Raw genomic sequence first — 21,361 nt, 5'->3', positions numbered from 1 at the left:
AACAAAATTACAAATTTTAAAAAACATAAAGCACAACCTTTTGGAAGTGTTCAACGCACTAGAGAGCATCTGTGGTAGGAGAAGAGTTCTCAATGTCCTTTCCTTTGGAATCTTGATATGTATATTTACAAAACATTTTTGAAGCAATTTATAACATTGTATATAGTGAGAAGAATGTTTATTCTGCAAACCCAATCTGTAATGATTTGAACAGGACTTCAACTAATGTGCCTAATGTGATTATGGATTTGGGACTTACAAGTCCTGTAAATCCCCTCTATCCTCCTCAAGCCCCACCCCTACCCATCACCTTCGAATGATCAGCACAACTCACTTGCCCTCAACCCTTTCCTTTTCATCGTCTGTGGCCCACACTTCCACCCTCCAGCCATCTTACCTCACACAACGACAAATCTTTGTGGGAGAGTGAAGTCAACATCGAGTCACTTGCCTCACGTCCGATCCTGTGGGAATTTTAAGGTTCGATTACAGAGGCTTCACAATTTTATAACAGATTCAGAAAACTCAATTCAACCTATTGTTGAGAAGGAAAGGAAAAGGAAATAGAGAGATGATCAGGGTTCTCCCTTCACTCATCTGATTTCTTCCACACTGTCTTTTCTTCCTACTTACCAATTCAAAGAAAGTGACCTGCAAGTCTTCCTGATGAGACCAAGTGGAGAGACAACACAATGGGTACTGGAGGAATCACAAATGAAGTGGGGTCCTGCAGTGGCATATCTGCAGAACTCCAGGGTGAATGGATTCAGATGAGCCCCTCTAAAATCATAAATAGCTGAATAATAATCAGACTCAAGTGCGGGTACTGGAGACCACCTCAAAGAGTTATTTTGCCTTGTGAAAGGGTCTCCAGAGCAAATTGATCATTCAACAAGGATGCTTTGGTCATTTGCCTTGAGTGTGTTTCCTCCAGGTGCTCAGATTTCCTCCCACATATATAGACCTATAGTTAGGGTTAGTGAATTGTGGGCATGCTCTGAATGGCACCGGAAGTGTGCCCCAGCACAATCCTTGCTGATCTGATTTGACGCAAACACCGAATTTCACTATATGTTTCAATGTACATCTGGCAAATAAAGTTCATGTTTAAGATCTTTAAATTGTGTTACCTTGGTACATGACCAAAAGTGATCTTTAAGATCTTCAGAGAAAACCAGTGTAATATGTCTGAGGACCTCCAGGATTAAGTTCATATCACTAGTTTTGCTCTCCTATCACCACTGAACATACAGATAGAGCACCTAGAGCAATTGGTCCGGCTGGAACTTGCTTTCATGGTGTCGTTCTCTTTTAATAAGCTTTTCAGACAACCAGTAGATTTTAGTAATTTTCAAACAGGGAAATTACATCCAATGGCATTTATTCTCCTGTGTTCTCTCCGCTTCTGATGGCTCTGAGCCACATAGAGTCATGATCTCCTGGGCAATGACTATCATTGGGAAGATAGGAAAGCAGCTTCATTGTGCCCATTCTTAAGGTGTTTGGATCAGATAAGGAGTAACTAATCTGTAATTATTTATGCACTTATGCCCCCACAATTTTCCATAGCCCCATTGTACCTACTACCCAAAGCACTTTAACATGGAAATACCAACAACAACTGGAACTCTGGAACATTTTTATAGACCAGTTAACTCTAGACAATGGCAATTACAAATCTGCTATTTAGACTATAGTTCCACAGAAGGTATGGTATGCATATTGTATGTGTCAAGTAACCAGTGAGGAACATAGTTATTCTCAAGTTCAGTCTATCTAAAGCAATCATTGAAACAGTATGCCAATTTTTTTAATGAAAAGTACTTATTTCAAATGCTACATTATCTTTGCTGATCGGTGAAATGAAAACAAACTCCAGAAAATCACTTTCCAAAATATAACATGAAGAAGCACCACCATATATAATATAAAAAATGAGCCAACCACACCTGCAAACTAAACTTGGATAATATCATTTTGGGTGGTTTTATGTGGAGAACACAAGTACATTGTGAAATTGTACATTATATGATAACCAATATGTATATGGTATCTTCTCTTCAAAAATGGAATCTCTGAGGAGCAGACTTGTCTCCAACCAGAAGAACACATATTCCAAGCAACACACACAAAATGCTGGAGGAACTCAGCAGGCCAGGTAGCATCTATGGAAAAGAGGACAATCGACATTTTGGGCCGAGCCCCTCCAGCATCTGCAGATTTTCGCTTCTTTGTAAACACATAATCCAGCTTTCTTTTAGTGAGGAAATGCTTTATATGGCCCAGCACCTTACCCTAAGATCAAGCTTTTCCAGTGTGATTCATCACCTTTTCTTCATGTCGGTTGATGTGCGCTAGGGTCCAAAAGAGGTTCCTTAATTTCAATTCAGGAATTGAGAGTGCTTATGGGAGAGTTGCCAGAGAGGAATTTCAATTCAGGAATTGAGAGTGCTTATAGGAGAGTTGCCAGACAGGAATTTCTGATTTGGATTGGTAATCATTGATTTCTGTTGGAAATGTGCAGATGAAGAGAGATTGGGCTTGCTTCTGGAGCCCTTTGTGTCAAGCATCATTCAGAGTCTAGGGGCCTGTAAAGGAATTGTCAACTGAATAAGGTTACAGATACCAGTGTCTTAACCTGGCTAGAAACAACTCTAGTAGAAGAGAACTGGAATAAAAAAAATCAAACAGGTAGCTAAATACCAACGAAGCCTAGGGAGCTCAAATCAAAGACAAACTCAATAACAAATTTAGCAAGGGCTGAATACCTAGTGGATATAACAGGACATGTTTATTACATGGATAACTGTCAGAACAGTTTGTCCATACGTCCATCATAGAACCCATCCTATTTTTACTTCATTGAATACAATGGGATGAAAATCAGACAGGCTATACAAACTGCAAGGGCTCTGCAATTTGTGGATAATCCATTATATCTGGCAATGGAGGCAAAAATCTAGGCTCTAAAATTCCTTTTTCCATTAAATCAATTTAGCAAAAGGTACTTCTGAGTTAAAGTTTTAAATTAAAATACTGACAGCAAAACACAAATATATTGTCTTGACTTACAGTAATTTCTCAATTCAAGTCATAAAAACCAGTTCTGCATTCCTTACAAATGCTTTCATGAATAGCACCAAGTATTTTCAGTTACTAAAATGAAAATACTTTCATTTAACATCATGTCCTGCACTTATGTTTAATGATATTCTGGAATAGTATTGAATGGCAATTGTTTAACTGCATTCTCTTCCAAAGAATTCAGCAGCATAGAGTATTATAGATACTCTGAACCAAATTCCTGCAGCTCATTTTCCCAAATTTCACCCCATATGCTTATAGAATTTCAATTCTTCATGTCTCCTGTATGCTATGAATTGAAGTTCAACTATATATATCTGTTCCTGAATCATTGACTGTGTGCTTTCAGGCACCTGTACCTCCTCCCTGATGGTAGCAATGAGAAGAGGGAAAGTTCTAGGTGATGGGCTTCTTAACAATGGATACCACCTTTTTGAGAGATCACTCCGTCAGTGCCCATGATGGAGCTGACTAAGTTTACAACTTTCTGCAGCTTATATAGGTCCTGTGCAGTGCCCCCCCCAATACCAGATGGTGATACAGCCATTTAGAATGCTATCCACAGTACATCTGTAGAAATTTGCACGTGTCTTTGGTGACATACCTAATCTCCGCAAACTCCTAATGAAATACAGCTGCTGACATGCCTTCTTTGTAACTCCATCAATATGAACAGTATAATTCAGCTCAATGAGTAACACTAACCATGTTGCATTGCTCCAATACATCACTATCATCTTCCACTGCATCAGATCAGTGAAATAAGTAGTTTCTCCAATAGTTACCTCCTGTATAGAAACATAGAAAAACCTACAGCACAATACAGGCCCTTTAGCCCACAATGCTGTGCCAAACATGTACTTACTTTAGAAATTACCTCGGGTTACCCATAGCCCTCTATTTTTCTAAGCTCCATGTACCTATTCAGGAATCTCTTAATAGACCCTATTGTATCCGCCTCCACCACCGTCGCCGGCAGCCTATTCCACGCACTCACCACTCTATGTAAAAAACTTACCCCTGACAGCTCCTCTGTACCTACCTCCAAGCGCCTTAAATCTGTGTCCTCTTGTGTTAGTCATTTCAGCCCTGGGAAAAAGCCTCTGACTATCCACACGATCAATGCCTCTCATCATCTTATACACCTCTATCAGGTCACCTGTCATCCTCCATCGCCCCAAGGAGAAAAGACCAAGTTCACTCAATCTATTCTCATAAGGCATGCTCCCCAATATAGGCAAGATCCTTGTAAATCTCCTCTGCACTCTTTCTATGGTTTCCACATCCTTCCTATAGTGAGGTGACCAGAACTGAAGACGGTACTCCAAGTGGGACCTGACCAGAGTCCTGTCTAGCTGCAACATCACCTCTCGGCTCTTGAACTCAATCCCACGATTGATGAAGGCCAATGTACCGTATGCCTTCTTAACCACAGAGTCAACCTGTGCAGCAGCTTTGAGTGTCCTATGGACTCAGACCCCAAGATTCCTCTGATCCTCCACACTGCCAAGAGTCTTACCATTAATACTCTATTCTGTCATCAAGTCACTGAATACCCCTTGGAGTACAGTTAAGTCAATCATCAAGAATTGGAAAGAATATGGCACAACTGTAAATCTGCCTAGAGCAGGCCGTCCATAAAAACTGAGTGACCATGCAAGAAAGGGACTAGTGACAGAGGCCACCAAGAGACCTGTGACAACCCTGGAGGAGTTACAAGCTTCAGTGGCTGAGATGGGGAACACTGCCCATACAACAACTGTTGCCTGGGTGCTTCACCAGTCGCAGCTTTATGGGAGAGTGGCAAAGAGAAAGCCATTGTTAAAAAAAACTCAGCTGAAGGTTTGCCAGAAGGCATGTGGGAGACTCTGAAATCAGCTGGAAGAAGGTTCTATAGTCCAATGAAACCAAAATGGAGCTTCTTGGCTATCAGACTAAATGCCATGTTTGGCATAAGCAAAACACCGTACATTATCAGAATCACACCATCCCTACCATGAAGCATGGTGGTGGCTGCATCATGCTGTGGGGATGTTTCACTGCAGCAGGCCCTGGAAGGCTTGTAAAGGTAGAGGGTAAAATGAATGCAGCAAAATGCAGGGAACTCCTGGAATTAAACCTGATGCAGTGTGCAAGGGAACTGTGATTCAATGTTGTAAAACAATAATACATGAAAACCTCTAGGGGGAGGGGTGTGGTTGAATACTTTTTATAGGAACAATAATTTCATAACAATCTTTGCACTTGAAGAGCATGAGGTTCAATTTTTGTTGCATTGCTTAAGGTCTGTACATCAGGATGCACAGAGCAAATAATAGCATGAATAACTATTAGCCCAGAGTAGGTGTTGCAATTCAACAAGGTACTGGTTTCTGCTAAAGGCTCACATCCAAAGCACTAATCTTGCAAACACAGAATCTTTAACTCAAATTTCCAGCATCTAATTGTTACAGCATGCACCAGACTATATTGTCACCTGCCTGCAATTAATGCTTTTTGTTTTGCTACTTCTTTCAGGTAAGTGCAAGGAAAAAATGTAGCAAAGAGGAATATTATATATACCAAGACCTTGCTGCTTTCAGGTGCAAATGGAACATTGCCTTTTATGTTTTTATCACTACATCCTCACGAGAGGTATCTGATGGAACATTGAACCACAAGTCAACCATGGCTGTACCCGGCAGATCAGTTAATACAAACAGCACACAATCTGCGTCACCCACCAACCTCTAGCCTCAAGTTCTAGAAAAGAAAGTCTGCCTTCTTTCCCACCGATGCATACTGTCAGCTGTTTCTTATCAGCATAAGCAGCTTTATTGTGGGTTGAAGGTGCAGAGAGCAGGCTGAAGACATGACTGATATGATCAAGTAAGAGCTGAAATATGCAAAATCTTCCAAAACATCTGAAAGGTGCTCATCTTCATTATGGCACATACTCAAATTAACAGAAAAGAGAACAACTTGAATGGTTAGAAAAACAGGGCACTTTTGAGAGGAAAACTGCTTTTGCTTTGCTCTAAATTACATACCAATACAGCAGTATGCCTCTTTGCAGACATCAGCTTAGTTACATGAATGCGGCAGTATTTTCATAAAAGAACCATATCACTGGCAATGTTAAAACAGATACGGTATACTGAAAACTGACTCTAAATTGATTTCACCCAAAAGATAGCTCCTCCAAGAATGCAGCTCTCCTTAAGTACAGCACTGAACTGGCAGCCTAGATTTCTTCACCTAAGTTCCCTGCATATATTTTTACTAAGCAGTACATGATGATGGTATGACTACTACTTCTGATTCTGAACATTTAGGACAATTGCAATGTATTTTAATCCAAAATTCAAATCATTTACGGAGCAAGTTTTGGCAATGCAATTGTTAGAAGATTACTTTTAAAGATTATACAGTATATTACCCTTACTATACAATAACAAAGTCATCCACAGCATCCAAATTTTAATCTCGAATTAGGAAAGTAATGCAATTGTTTTTCTTTTCACAGAATAACATTTATATAATTTGGGATCTGTACTTCCTTCAGATTATAAATGGAAAAATTTAGCTTTGATTCAGGATGTAAAATTGGAGATTACCATTAACAGAAAGCTATCCCCCCAGCTTTCTAATATGCTGACCTCAATAGTTGTGGGGGTGGGTTGAACTGTATGGAGCAGGGTGATGTCCAAAATGATGAACTTGTGATGAATTGAATGATGAACACTCAGTCTTTCTTCCTTACTGAGTTTTCAGAGTAACAGCCAGGCAGTTCCGTTCATCCAGGATGAAGAGTTCATATCAAATATCACACACAAAAGTTGCTGATGAACGCAGCAGGCCAGGCAGCATCTCTAGGAAGAATTACAGTCGACGTTTCGGGCAGAGACCCTTCGGCATCTCCAGGAAATGTCGACTGTACCTCTTCCTAGAGATGCTGCCTGGCCTGCTGCGTTCACCAGCAATTTTTGTGTGTGTTGCTTAAAATTCCAGCATCTGCAGATTTCCTCGTGAAGAGTTCATATCATTGTCTTTCCATCTAACCATATGTCAAAATTTCCATCTAACCTTTTCCTGTAAATAACAGTGGTTAGTTGGGGGAGTAGTGGGGAGATAATGAAGGATAAAGCTGAGTCACAATCATTTCTAGTGGATCATCAGACTTGCCCCCTTGGCTTTTGTGCAGCAGCACGATTAGGTTTTAATCCAGATGGTCGCTAGATTTTCAAGAACCAAACTTCAGTTATGCATTATAATGATTAATCTGCCTCTCTAGAACTGGGTTGCTCAAATTCTTAACAACCTATCACGCTAAAACATAAATAGGTGCAGATCAGAACTTGCATGCTTGCCAATTTCACCTTGGTTTTTCTCACCTGTTAGATGTCGAGGACATTTCTTCCCTCTGCTTCTTTCTTTTAACTGTAGTAAGTTATTCCATATGGTATGCTCACTTGATCACTTTAATTGCAGCTTTATTCTTGTATGCTGGAATAACTGGTTTTGGATTATAATAACAAAAGTGATAACTGCTGAAATGGGGCATAGCAATAGGTTTTAGAAAGAGACATTAAAATGGAATAACAGTAAAAATTATTTATACTTTATACAGTATATAACATAAACATGGATGGAATACAATAAAATAGGTTATATTATTTTACCTACTCCTGGAAAAATACATTTTTCATATAGTTCTAATGGATTTAATAATGACAATTTTATTTTTATATTCTTTAGAACTGCAAATGAAAACATTTTTCTGCCTACACAAGCTAAGCATAACGGTCTCTATCAGACTAACCTTCAAGCAGCTCTTTTTTGGGAAAAAGAGCTCCTATCTATTTTTTCTTGATATTTGTAATCTTCTAATTCTATTATCTTTCTATTATGTTTTATCTGTTTTCTCAATGCCTCTGTGACCTTTATATGAGATTAAAACAATTTTTTAAAACAATATTCTATGTATTTAGTATGTTTAATATACCTTCTCTGGTTTTGATTTTATTCTTCTGGAAATATAAACCAGTATTTTTTCTGTTCCTTTTTTGCTACATTTACGTGTATCAGCAATTTGTATTCCCGTACCAAATTGCACTTTTTCCCTGCCTCAGTTATATGTGTGGGCCTATTACATTTGCTCAGGTATATTATATTTTCACCACATCAGGTATGTCAATGTGGAAACTAATTTGCAAATGACGCATCCAATCTGCAAGATAAATTATGACTTCCTGTGCTTTGTTGCAATGCTCACTATTAACTATTTCTTCTGATTTCCTTCATCTTTAAACTTTGAGAGTGTTGTTCCAATATCCAGATTGCTTATGTCATTGGCAAACATTAAAGAACTTGGCACTCCTTCTTGTAAATTGCAATTCCTCGTCTTTTTCCAAGATCGAGTAAAACTATGTTCTATTTTGTGGGAAGCTTGTTATCCATTCTGCTACTTAATTAATCCTTGATTCCATGTGTTCTGAGTTTATGATTAACCTAGGAAACAGTAGCTTATCAGAAGCTTTTAAGACATTTAAGAAATTGAAAACTTAATAAAAATTATATTTAAAAAAAAGAAATTTAAATATCAACTATTAACCATCCCTTTCAAGATTTCACTTTTGGTCGAACTTGAATCTGTGTTTTTATTCCATATTTTTATCTTAGAGAAAGGGCCCTATTATCTTAATCTTTCTCTGATATAAAGTAGTTCCTCTCATCTATTCTACCTCACCTTTTAAATGCCAGAGTCATGTTAATTGTCATGTTCTCTGGAATTTTGTTTTAATGGATTTCATATATAGTTGATCTTTATCTGTTGACTATCTTCTTTTGTATCTTTCTCTCAAGGTGGTGTCATTGGGTGTGAAGTGAAAAAGCATGTGAATCATGCAGACCATCTTGAATTGAAGTCAACAATCCTGATTTACTATTACTGCAAGAGTTGTATTAACAATTGACTAATGATTATTGCGACACATTTCAGGCAAGTGAAGCCACGATTTCCGTTGACAAAGCTAATGAAGTTTCCCAGCATAGTAGGATAAATCAGAAGGCCAGTAAGAGCAGTGAACAGAGTGTCTATAAAAAGTATTCACCCTCCTTGGAATTTTTCATGTTTTATTGTTTTACAACAGTGGATTCAATTTGGCTTTATTTGAAAAGGTGAAGTTAAAGTGAAAACAGGTCTCTACAAAGTAATCTAAATAAATTACAAACATAATACAGAAAATAATTGATTGCATAAGTATTTACCCTCTTCAAGACAGTATTTAGTAGATGCACCTTTGGCAGCAATTACATCCTTGAGTCTATTCTTCTTTACAAAACTGCTCAAGCTTTGCCAGATTGCATGGGGATCGTGAGAGAGCAGCCCTTTTCAAGTCCAGCCACCAATTCTCAATTGGATTGAGGTCTGGACTCTGACTTGGCCACTCCAGGACATTAACTTTGTTGTTTTTAAGCCAATCCTGTGTAGCTTTGGCTTTATACTTGGGGCCATTGTCTTGCTAGAATGCAAATCTCCCAAGCTGCATTTCTCTTGCAGACTGCATCAGGTTTTCCTCCAGGAATTTGCTGTATTTTGTTGCATTCATTTGACTCTCTACCTTCACAAGTCTTCTAGGACCTGCTGCAATGAAGCATCCCACAGCGTGATGCAGTCACCACCATGCTTCACAGTAGGGATGGTGTGTTTTTGATGATGTGCGGTGTTTGGCTTACCTCAAACATAATGTTTAGTCTGATGGCCAAAAAGCTCTATTTTGGTTTCTACAGGCCATAAAACCTTCTTCCAGCCAGCTGACTTTAGAGTCTCCCATATGCCTTCTGGTAAACTTTCATGTGAGTTTTTTTCAACAATGCCTTTCTCTTTGCCACTCTCCCAGAAAGCTGCAACTGGTGAAGCACCCAGGCAACTGTTGTATGTACATTCTCTCTTTACTTTAGGCATTGAAGCTTGTAACTCCTCCAGTGTTGTCATAGGTATCTTCGTGACCTCCCACACTGGTCCCCATCTTGTATGATCTCTTGCAGAGGTCTGTTTTCATTCTGACATGAAAGATTTTCTTTCTGTTGATCAATGTCAAAAAAAAAAGATTAGATCCGTTGTGATTTAATGTTGTAAAACAATAAAACATGAAAACTTCCAAGGGGCTGAATACTTTTTATAGGCAATGTAAATAATGGGACTTGTCCTCCAGTTTCCAGGTAGTGCTTGAGTAATATATACTTCACAAAAAAACTGCTTCTGAAGTCTCGAATCCAGACAATTTGTCAAAATATTGATTCCTCAGAGGTGAGGCTTGCAAATATTAGTAACAATTCTTTTTTGAGGTGTGGAGCAGCAAATTGCTGTTGAATAGTTTAGCTTGTGCCATACCAGCTGAAGGCAGGCGTGTTAGGAAATACTGCATTTACTGCAGAAGCACGATGAGTTAACATTGTCAAGGGAAGCATATGTACAGATTTGGGATGTACTATTATTTTATCACAACATGTTGGGCAGAATTATTTTGTATCATTCTTTAGTCCTTGTCCTGTAAGTCAAGAAAATGATTGAACAGAACTCCTTCCCTGAAGTTCACCTTGGAAAGTTGTTGGCCATTAGCACATGAATTTCTTTCTAACTCAAGAAAGGCTCCAGGATTGATATGCATTTAGTCTCATGTGTATTTGTCTAATATTGTATGGCAAAGATTAAATAGGTTATGAATACAATGAGTTGTATATGTTCGAACACCTATATTAAAATGGAGCTGTCTAATAATCTGGTTTATTTTCTAATTAATTTTCTATCCCTGATAAAATGAGTAGGCGTTCAATATCATCCTGCACAGATGAAACCCATCAAGCACCACATGCACAATCCAGAACCATGCTTGCTCTATCCACAAGCCCCCCCCACATCCCATAACATCACAATACTAGCCACCCTGCCAATACTCTCACCTCTCCCCATGTGGGGACCATTTTGTGCAAGCAACTTACTGGTTGTTTTGCAATAACTTAGGGGAGGGGAGGAGAAGATGGTGGCGCAACGCAGTGTATGTGGCCACTCCGAATTGATATTGTATTTGTTAAATAGGGGCCGCGCACAATCCTGATTTGATGGAGACAGACATGAGAAGCACGGAGGAACATCTGGAGAAACTTCTGAAATGCCTGCTTCGCTGCCGCTGCTACTGTGCGATCGAGAATCTCCGGAGGGGAAGGCCCTGAATCCTTGGCTTTGCCTATTGCCTGTTGCCGGGGCCGGGGTCGAAACGCTCGGCAGAGATGGTGCTCGGTGCTCAGTGTTGGAGAGCTGGTCGGAGGCTCAAAGTTTTCAGACGGACTCAGACTCGGACTGTGGTCGGGTGCTTCCAGGATGCTGCATCGGCAAGTTTGCGGCACTGGAAGCTCATGGCAGGGAAAGTTTCTCCCTTCAATCAACTGTGTGAGATGATGGGACTTTCGAGAGACTTTGAGACTTTTTTTTTACCGTGCCCATGGTCTGTTCTTCAACAAATTACGGTACTGCTTTGCACTGTTGTAACTATATGTTATAATTACGTGGTTTTTGTCAGTTTTTTTTTAGTCTTGGTTTGTCTTGTGTTTCTGTGATATCATTCTGGAGGAACAAATTGTATCATTTCTTAATGCATGCATTACTAAATGACAATAAAAGAGAATTGTGTGTCCTCATAATCTAAATCAAACTACTGGATGGCCCACATTTCACAGATTTCACTGTCAATGGTGGCTCCGAAAAGCCACTGTCACCTCAAGAGTATGAAAGTCATAGGTCATAAACCTTGTATAGAGGACTGAGAACATAAACAATGTTCTCAAGCTTATCAAGCTGTCATGACAACTCGTTCCCAGTGGCAGTCACAGTCTCCACTATGAAGTGTTTCAAGAGGTTGGCTATAACTAGAATTAATTCCAACCTGAGCAAGGCACCAAACCCTTTGCAATTTACCCACTCTGCAACCGGTCTTACAGGCTCTCCACTCCTCCCTGGAGCACCTCGACAACAGCAGACCATGCATTAGATTACTGTTTATTAACTATAGCTTGGCACTCAATAGAGACCACAATCAGTACAGATCGGTGATAACATCTCCTTACTGACAGTCAACACTGACACACCTTAAGGATGTGTGCCTCGTCTACTTCTCAACTCTCTCTACACTCATGACTATGAAGCTAAGCACAGCTCAGATGGAATGTAAATTCACAGATGACACCACTGTTGTTGGTAAAATCTCAGATGGTGATGAGGATTAATATAGATCTGTTAATTCAGTGGTGTTGCAATGACAACTTGGCATGCAATATCTGCAAGACAAAAGAATTGATTGTAGTCTTCAGGAAGATGAAGTTGGGAGAATACACACCAGTCCTCATTTAGGTGTCAGCGGTGGAAAAAAATTAGCAATTTCAAGATCCTACATGTCAATATCGTAGAGGATCTATTCTGGGCCCAACACATTGGTGCAATGACAAACAAGGCATATTCATTATGACACAAGAGGTACTGCAGATGCTGGAAATCTAGAGCAATACACACAATGTGCTCGAGGAACTCAGCACGGCAAGCAACACCTATGGACGGAAATAAACAGTTGATATTTCGGGCCGAGACTCTTCATTGGGACTGGAAAGGAAGGGCGAGGATGTCAGAATAAGAAGGTGGGGGGAAGGGAGGAGAAGATGGCGGCGTGCCTGCATGTGCGCAGCTCTCCGGTGAAAATTGATATTGTATCTGTTAAATAGGGGCCGTGGACAATTCTGATTTGATGGAGAATGGACGTGAAAGCACAGAGGAACATCTGGAGAAATTTCTGAAAAGCGCGTTAGCTGCTGTTGTTACTGTGTGGTCGGGAATCTTTCAGAGGGTAGGCCTCAAAACTCCCGGCCTTGCCTGCTTTTGGTGACCGAGAAGGAGGTCAAGTCGTTCGGACAGAGATGGCGTTCAGTGCTCGGTGTCAGAGAGCTGATCAGAGCTCGAAGTTTTCGGATGACTCGGAGTTGGATTGTGGTCGGCATGGCAGGAAGAGTCTTTCTTCCTTCTCCCGTCTGTGTGAGATGTGGGACATTTGAGAAACTTTGAACTTTACTGTGCTCACGGACTTCTTCATCAAGTTATGGTATTGTTACACTGTTTGTAACTATATGTTATAATTATGTGGTTTTGTCAGTTTTTTCAGTCTTGGTTTGTCCAGTGTTTTGTGATATCACACCGGAGGAAATAATGTATCATTTCTTAATGCATGCATCACTAAATGACAATAAAAGAGGACTACATGCCTTCATAATCATAGAAAGTAAAAGGTGGCTGGTGATAGGTGAAACCAGGAGAAGGAGAGGGCAGGAAGTTGACTGGTGGAAGCGATAATGGGCTGGAGAAGGGGGAACCTGAGAGGAGAGGATAAAAGTTCATTAGGAGTTTGAAGAGATTCTTGTAAACGCCTGTATTTTTAGAATGGAGAGCATTCAGATTGGTTGCATCATGGCAGGATATTGAAGCTCTACAGGATCACAAGAGGCTGCAGAGAGCTGATGAATGACCCAGTTCCATTATTATTATAGTTATTTTAATCCAAAGAGCTTAAATGGCTAATATGAGAGACGCATTATTTTACGATGATTGGAGGAAGGTTTAGGCAGGATACCTGAGGCATGCTTTTGATACAGAGAGTGGCAAGTACGTGGAATGCACTGTCAAGTATGATGGTAGAGACAGATACACTAGGGACATTTAGGATGCTCTTAGATAGGGACATGGATGAAAGAAAAGTAGAGGACTATGTGGGAGGGAAGGATTAGATTGACCTTGGTGTAGGTTAAAGGGTTGGCACAACACCGTGGGCTGAGTATGCACTAGGGAAATTCTAGGCAGTTTCTAGAGTAGGTTACATGGTTGGCACAACATCATGGGCCGAAGGGCCTGTAATGTGCTGCAGATTTCTATGTTCTATGTTCTATGAATGGGCTTTATTGTGCTGTACTTTTCTATGTTCTATGCCGATCCATTCTAATCCCATCTGTCTGCACATGGTCTATTTTTCACCACCATCTCCTTGCTCGTGTGCCTGCCTAAATGCTTCTTAAATGTTACTGTCATATCTGCTTTGACCACTTCCTCTGGCAGCACGTTCCAAGCACCCACCACATGAGATGTAAAACAAAGCATGTCTCATAAGTTTGCCCTCTCAATTTAAAGCTACACCCTCTAGTGTTTGACATTTAAACCCCAGGTAAAAGACTCTATCTGCTTTGTATAATTTTATGTACTTGATCAGCCCCTATACTCCAGAGAGAAAATCCCCTTTTGTCCAACCGATCCTTATAGCTAATATTCACTAATCTGGAGAACTCCCTCATCAAAACTTGTAATTTGGCAATCAGAACTGCATACAACACTGCAAATATTTTATACAGCTGCAACATGACCTCCTGCCTTACACTACTCAACATCCCAATAGATAAAGGCAATTATGCTGTACACAGGCAGATAGCAGTAAAAAAAATTCTCTCCTTCCAAAATTCCACATCTCCTCATCCCGCCATACCACTCCTCCCCAGACAATACTCACCCCTCTCTAGGTCCCAAAAATTCAGGCCAATTCTTAAATGATAACCCACATTGAGTGCTGATAAAATGAGTTTCATAAGCAGTGACAATCACCTCCAGAATGAACCTTCTTCTATCCTTTAGAGGTCCCTTAGCTGTACCTATCTGCAATGATACCGAATACTAATTCAGAGTGAAAACATAGGCTGACTTAATCTCCGCTAGAAGGTCAATTTTAGCATATCAGCAGCCTCTCTGTAGCACTGGATCCACAACTACCAATCATTTAAGCCATTGATTATAGCAAAAGGGCAAAATAAAATATTCCATTACCTATAATTATAAAGCATATGAACTTATAAATTATTGTGCTTTCTGAAGGTGGCATATCCTTGTAGAGACAGCAGGCCAGATAAGAGCTGAAGCTGTAGGTCCCAGCAAATAATTTACAAAATTACCACATCTATTTGGTTTGTAATGCAAACATGCATGCATGGGTGAATCTTTTGCTTACCCTATCCAAAGCAAATACAATTTGCAGCCAGGTATCTTCTCGTCTTTCTCAAGGACAGTGAATACCAGTAAACGCATTATCTTTAAATCAATTGCCCTCTCATTTTCCTACAAATCCAGCTGTCTGTTGCATGGTTTCATGCATCTTTAAGGGGTTATAATTATGTACACATTGAAAATCTTAATTATTGAGTGCAGACCTCCTCCTAGCATTTGCTTTGACTTTGGTCTTTCTATCTTTTTTCTGAGCTCAGCAATCCCACTTGATATCTAGTCTCTACATAACATGCCCCATCCCTCAATATTAACTTAGCAAATTTAGGGATTAGACCATAATGTTTATTTAACATAAATTTCAATCAGACTTAGCACTCAGTATGCCACTGTTTAAAATTACGAACCATGCACCATGATTTGCTGTTGGCTATTAATTTTGGAGATTGTGCCTTCTACAAGTTTCTGTAAGGACTTCCCTGAAAATTCACCCATAATTTCATTCCTTCATCATTAGGAACTTTAAGTGTTGAGGATGCACTTTGTCAAAGGGACACACCAAACACGCTGAACTCTCAGGAAATACAATTGATTGAATCTTTGAAAAAACATCTGACTTTTGCTCCATTGACTTAATTGGAGGGCAGTTGGATGAGTTCTCCTCTTGTAGTGTAAGCCAGGTGATTCTCCAGACTTTGTTGCAGTCAATCAGATCAGTGTCAGCCTGACCACAGACCAGGAAATAGCTTTCAAGAGTAATTAAATGTATTACATTAGATGGCAGATTGCTAACCATTTTAAAAGATGTTTCCCACCCTTACCCCACTCTTTATCTTCTAGAATTTGTATGGTTGGTAGTTTCTTTAATTATCGGTTTTTGTGGTCATGTGTCTCACACATCATTTTGAAACTTTTTCCAGAGAAGTAGTCACTTATGGTCATGCATATTATGTGAACCAGTGCAATATCGTTATTCTGTGTGAAATAGGTCACTGCATTCAAATTGGGGAAATGAAAATATGTAAGAAATATACCAAACGCAGCTGGTGCCTTGACTGAATTTGCAGCCGAACTTCCAATAAGGTAATGCTTGTTATGGTCTACACATAACATAACAAGTTGTAATGCATGACAGCAAAATCACTGTGTGAGTGGATGAGGTTAGTTCATTGGCCTATTGAATGGCCAATTGAATGAGGCTAGTTCATTAGTTTCAATGGCGTCAATGCTATTTATTACTTAATCATTTTGGGCGATGTAGGCACTGCTGTCAAACCAATAGCTTCCTGCCCATGCCCAACTGCCCCTTGAGAATGTGGTGGTTAGCCACTTTCTTGAACCACTGTAGTCCTTCCGGTGAAGGCATTCCCATAGTGCTGTTATATTTAAGTTCAAGTTTAATTGTTATTCAATCATACAAATGTATACAGCTGAACGAAATGTCATTCCTCTGAAGCCTGGGTGTAAAACACAGTTCATACAGTCACACGCCCCACACAGTACATACTGTATAGTTACGATGGCACAGACAGAACATAACAATATTAGCTCAAGTCCTTGTGAGCCATGGCCTGAAAGTTGATGGTGCATGTAATGTTGTATTGGAGTCACATTTCTGCAAGAACATGCAGAGGTGATGGAGTAAGTCTTGGGATTTGGACCATGCAACAAGTATGGAATAGGTGGTGTCTTTCCATGTGAGGTTGGAGCACAACTTGAAAGGGAGCCTGCAGAGAATGGCATTCTCATGCACCTGCAGACATTGCCCTGTTTGGTTATAGACTTTGGAGATTCTGTCAGAATAGACTGAGTCCTGAGTAACTGCAGTACATTTTCTTGGTGGCACACATTGCAACCACCATGCACTGATAGTGAATGTAAAGACTACTTAAGGTAGTGAATGGGGTTCCAATCAAGCCAACTGCTTTGTCTTGGAATAATGAAAATTTTCCTGATTGTTCCAGGCAAGTGAGGAATATTCCATTAGACTCCAGACTTGTGTCTTATAGATTTGGGAAAGGCTTTGGAGCATTAAGTGAGTAACACTGTATGGGACCCAGTTTCTGATTGACATGACTGAGTCAGTTGAGCTATTGGTTAATATTGTCTCGCAGGTGAATCAGAGTCAGATTTAATATCATCGGCATATGTCATGAAATTTAACTTTGCGGGTGATTACAGTAAATATATATAATATTTAACTTAAATAGTGCAAAAAAATATATAAAAAAGTGTTGAAGTAGTCTTCATGAGTTCAATGCCCATTCAGAGACTGGGTAAGGTATACCTATTGAATGCCAGAACTAGGCAGTTATGTTCTTTCTTTGGCAATGGTCATCGTGAGGCATACAGTACATACCATTTACCAAAGTGTGTTCAAGTCTTGCTTCATGCAAGCATGACTGTTGCATTCCTTGAGGAGATATAAATAGAACTGATCATTGATCAATCATCAGCAAACATCTTCACTGAGGCAATGGTTCAGCCAAGGAGGCTGCATAATAGTTTGGGACTGAGATAATTAACTACTAATAACCCCAGTTTCCAGGCAAGGGATGACTCCACCCATTGGAGTATTGTTTCCTTGATGCCATTGACCTCAATTTTACTCACCACACTTTCTATACTTGGTGAAGGGTTGCCATTTTATCATGATAGGTCACTCTAACTTACTTACGGAACTCATGTTTAGACCGCCGCGATGACGTCTGGCGAAATCTAAACTGGACATTGGTGAGCAGATTATTGGAGAAAAATGCTCCTGTTATCACTATCAAAAACACCTTTCATTACCTCAATGATGATTTAGAATGGGGTGACAGGGCAATAATTCAATGGAGTGGAAATGTCTGGATGTTTGTAGTGAGGACATATCTGGATAATGTCTACACTGTTGGATCAGTGCCAGTTTTGTAGCTGTACTGTAATAGCTTGACTAGAGGAAGAGTTAGCCTTAGTACACAGGTCTTCAATACTACAGTCAGAATGAGGACAACTTCAAGAGTACACAATAAGCTCAACACCACACAGGACATAGCAGCTCATTTGGGAGGCACCTGATCAGCAGCCATTCACTCTTTCCACCATAAAACTGGCAGTAGAGGCAGTTTGTATGACCTACAGAATGCACTGAAGCTGTTCATCAATACTCCTTAAACAGGACCTTCCAAATCCATGGCTACTACCAGCTTGAAGGACAAGGGCAGCAAAAGCACGGGAACGCCACCACATAGAAATTGCCCTGGAAGCCACACATCGCCCACTGACCTGTACTCAATACTCCAGTTGCCTTGCCATCAGGGCCCTGTATGATTACAACAGGATATTGCTTCTCTTGTACTGAAATCCTCTTGCAATAAAGACTAGCATATCATCTGGTTCCCTCACTTCTTGCTGATCCTGTATATTAACTTCTGAACCTCTCGTTAAACTAATGTTGATCCCCTGCTGTGAGTGAAATGATAAAGTGAGGGAGCTTACAAAGTGTGATAAAGGACAGCTGATGGTCCATGGTTAATTATGGGTGCCCAGATTTTTTTCTTCATTTTCCTACATGACAATCACAGTGCTTGAAAATAGTTCATGCCATTTTTAAGTCCCAGATCATTTATAGGGGTAATGAAAACATGCAATGTAAATGTGAGTTCTCCTCTTGATGGTTTACAGAAACCATGTGCCAGTCATAAAGGCTGGCAAATGAAAATTCAGAGAACTGCTGTTGCTGGAAATCTAAAAATAAAAACAGAAAACATAGGCCAGGCTGCATTTGTGCAAAGAGAAACCGAGATAACATTTCTTGCTGCAGCAACATGACTGACAAAGGACCTTTGACCTGAAACATTAACATTTCCAACTCTTCAATCAGATGCGGCCTAACTCGCTGAGTATGTCCAGCATTTACTGCTTTTATGTTATAAACTTTGTCTGGTACACTTTTGTCAAGGCAAGCAATGATAAAATATAACAGGCTTTTCATATCCAGAATGAGATTTAATTAACCAAACTTCCCTCATCCACCTGTTCTTTGCTCTTTCCTTTTGAATCTGGTCTGACTGTTACTTCAAATGGAACAATGCAACTTGGGATGTTAATAGAGGTCTAACCACCTGCTTTCTCATTCTTTGGCTACCCTTCTTCAATTGTCCTGACTGATTCATCTCCATTTAAGCAGCTTCTGAAAGGTGCATGAACACAAGCATGTAACTTATCCTTTGTACTTCCATGTGATAAAGTATTTTTTTGCATTTAGGCCCTTTTCTACTTCACTGACAGAACGAGCAGTCACCAGAGCTGGTTCCATGATATATGAATGAAGTGTATGGAAAAAACATGCACATTAGGGAAACATCTACCCAACCCTACATTATTGTATCATTTTAAGGTAGGGTATGAGGAAAATTTGAGGATGCAGAGACACAGTGTTCTTTGGGCTGCATCCAGCAAAGGGCAGTAATGAGAACCTTTGTCACTATCGGGCCCTTCTTCATTTTGGGCATCCTCTTGGAACTGAGGATGACTTGCTTCTAAATGAATCCTTTGTGCTCCAGGAGAGCTGGTGCAACAATAGGAACAGCAAACACTCCTACAAATGGCGCAGAAAGTACCTAAACGTCAGGAGGACTGGCAACTTGTGAAATGGTGCAGCCTTTCTGTCACTTATGCTGTGCTCTGTACTCCCAATGCATGGACTTGAGTTTCTTGATACCCTCTGGAATGGGGCTTCTTTTTGGGAAAGCCTTGAGGAAATCTTTGAATCATATCCTCTGTGCACCTGGAAATCTCTTCCCAATACATAGCTCAGGACAGTGTGTCTCTTTCAACACTCTGGTGTTAGACATTTGAACTTCGTATGTGATCTATCCAATGACGATGACAAAGTATAATTAGACCCTCAATGTCAAGGTTGGTGGATTGGAGGAAGATATCGAAGTTGTTTCAGTGAATGTGGAGCTTTATGCAGAGACAGCTTTGATGGTATCTCTCCAGTGCTTTGAAGCTCTTGCTATAAGTTGTCCAAGACTTCCATGCAAATAATCACTGCCAGAACATTGCAATACACAAATGGAGGAACTCCTATATGAAAATTTTAGAAATATCCTCTGCCTTCTCCAGTTACACAATGGTGTGGCAATATATCTATGTATCTTCCTCATAGATACACTTCACTGGGAAAGCTCCCATTAGAGACCAGAAATCCATGTAAAATACAAATGATCGAAATTATAGTTGCCTGAGGTGCACATTGGTGTCATGCAGAAAGTAAGCTCTGTCACTGAAATCTCTAATCCAAAGAAACAGGAGAGCCTGGACTACATGGACAGCTCAAAACTTCCAGGGGCATCCACACATCAAAACCTCCTTTTTCATTGCACTATAAAATCAGAAGTACTTCCACGGAAGTTGCATTGTTTAGGCGATCTCTCTTGCAATACAGTTAAATCAGCAACAGTTGGAATCCGAACCATGTTTAATATCACCAGCATATGTTGTGAAATTTGATGACTTTGCAGCATCAGTGCATGCAATAATAATCATAGAGTGCAAAACATGAATTACAGCAAGTATATATATTAAATAGTTAAACTAAATAAGTGATGCAAGGAGAAGAAAAAAGACGTAGTGAAGTAATATTCATGGGTTCACTACCCATTCAGAAATTGGATGGCAGAGAGGAAGAAACTGTTTCTGAATCATTGAGTGTGAGTCTTCAGGCTCCTGTAGCTCCTCCCTGATGGTAGCAAAGAGAAGGGGGCACATCTTGGGTGATGTGTGGGTCCTTAATGATGGATGCCGCATCGCTCCTTGAAGAAGTCCTGGATACTATGAAGGCCAGTGCCCATGATGGAGATGACTAAGTTTACAAGTCTCTGCACCTTATTTCAACCCTATGCAGTAGACACCACCCCATCCCCACTCCCACAATCCAGACGGTCATGCAGCCAGTTAGAATGCTCTCCATGGTACATCTGTCATGGGCCCATTTGAGTTTCAAACCTTACCCAGCACCTGCAGCAACCTGTATATGTATAGTAGTAGTAGCAGTACCTTACTTTACTTTATACTTTATTGTCGCCAAACAATTGATAATAGAGCGTACAATCATCACAGCATTATTTGATTATGTGCTTCGCGCTCCCTGGAGTACAAATCAATAGTAAATATTAAAAATTTAAATTATAAATCATAAATAGAAAATAGAAAAGGGAAAGTAAGGTA

General features: G+C 40.0%; 1 long non-coding RNA gene across 2 annotated transcripts; it reads right to left on the bottom strand.

The window, feature by feature from the left end:
* Positions 1-248: 248 nt before the first annotated feature.
* Positions 249-19,656, bottom strand: LOC134350468 (uncharacterized). 2 transcript variants are annotated; one of them, XR_010018896.1, is made up of 4 exons: positions 18,413-19,656; positions 9,334-10,149; positions 7,458-7,578; positions 249-464 (listed from the first exon to the last, which is right to left on the bottom strand). It is a non-coding gene; the product is annotated as an uncharacterized LOC134350468 (long non-coding RNA). The 2 variants fall into 2 exon arrangements; XR_010018897.1 differs by lacking the exon at positions 18,413-19,656 and adding an exon at positions 14,972-15,015.
* Positions 19,657-21,361: the final 1,705 nt, after the last annotated feature.

Source organism: Mobula hypostoma, chromosome 8 (assembly GCF_963921235.1).
Source record: "Mobula hypostoma chromosome 8, sMobHyp1.1, whole genome shotgun sequence".
NCBI classification, from domain to species: Eukaryota; Metazoa; Chordata; class Chondrichthyes; order Myliobatiformes; family Myliobatidae; genus Mobula; species Mobula hypostoma.
Note: the sequence above shows the minus strand (reverse complement) of the source record. Positions and strands in the feature narration are given on the sequence as shown.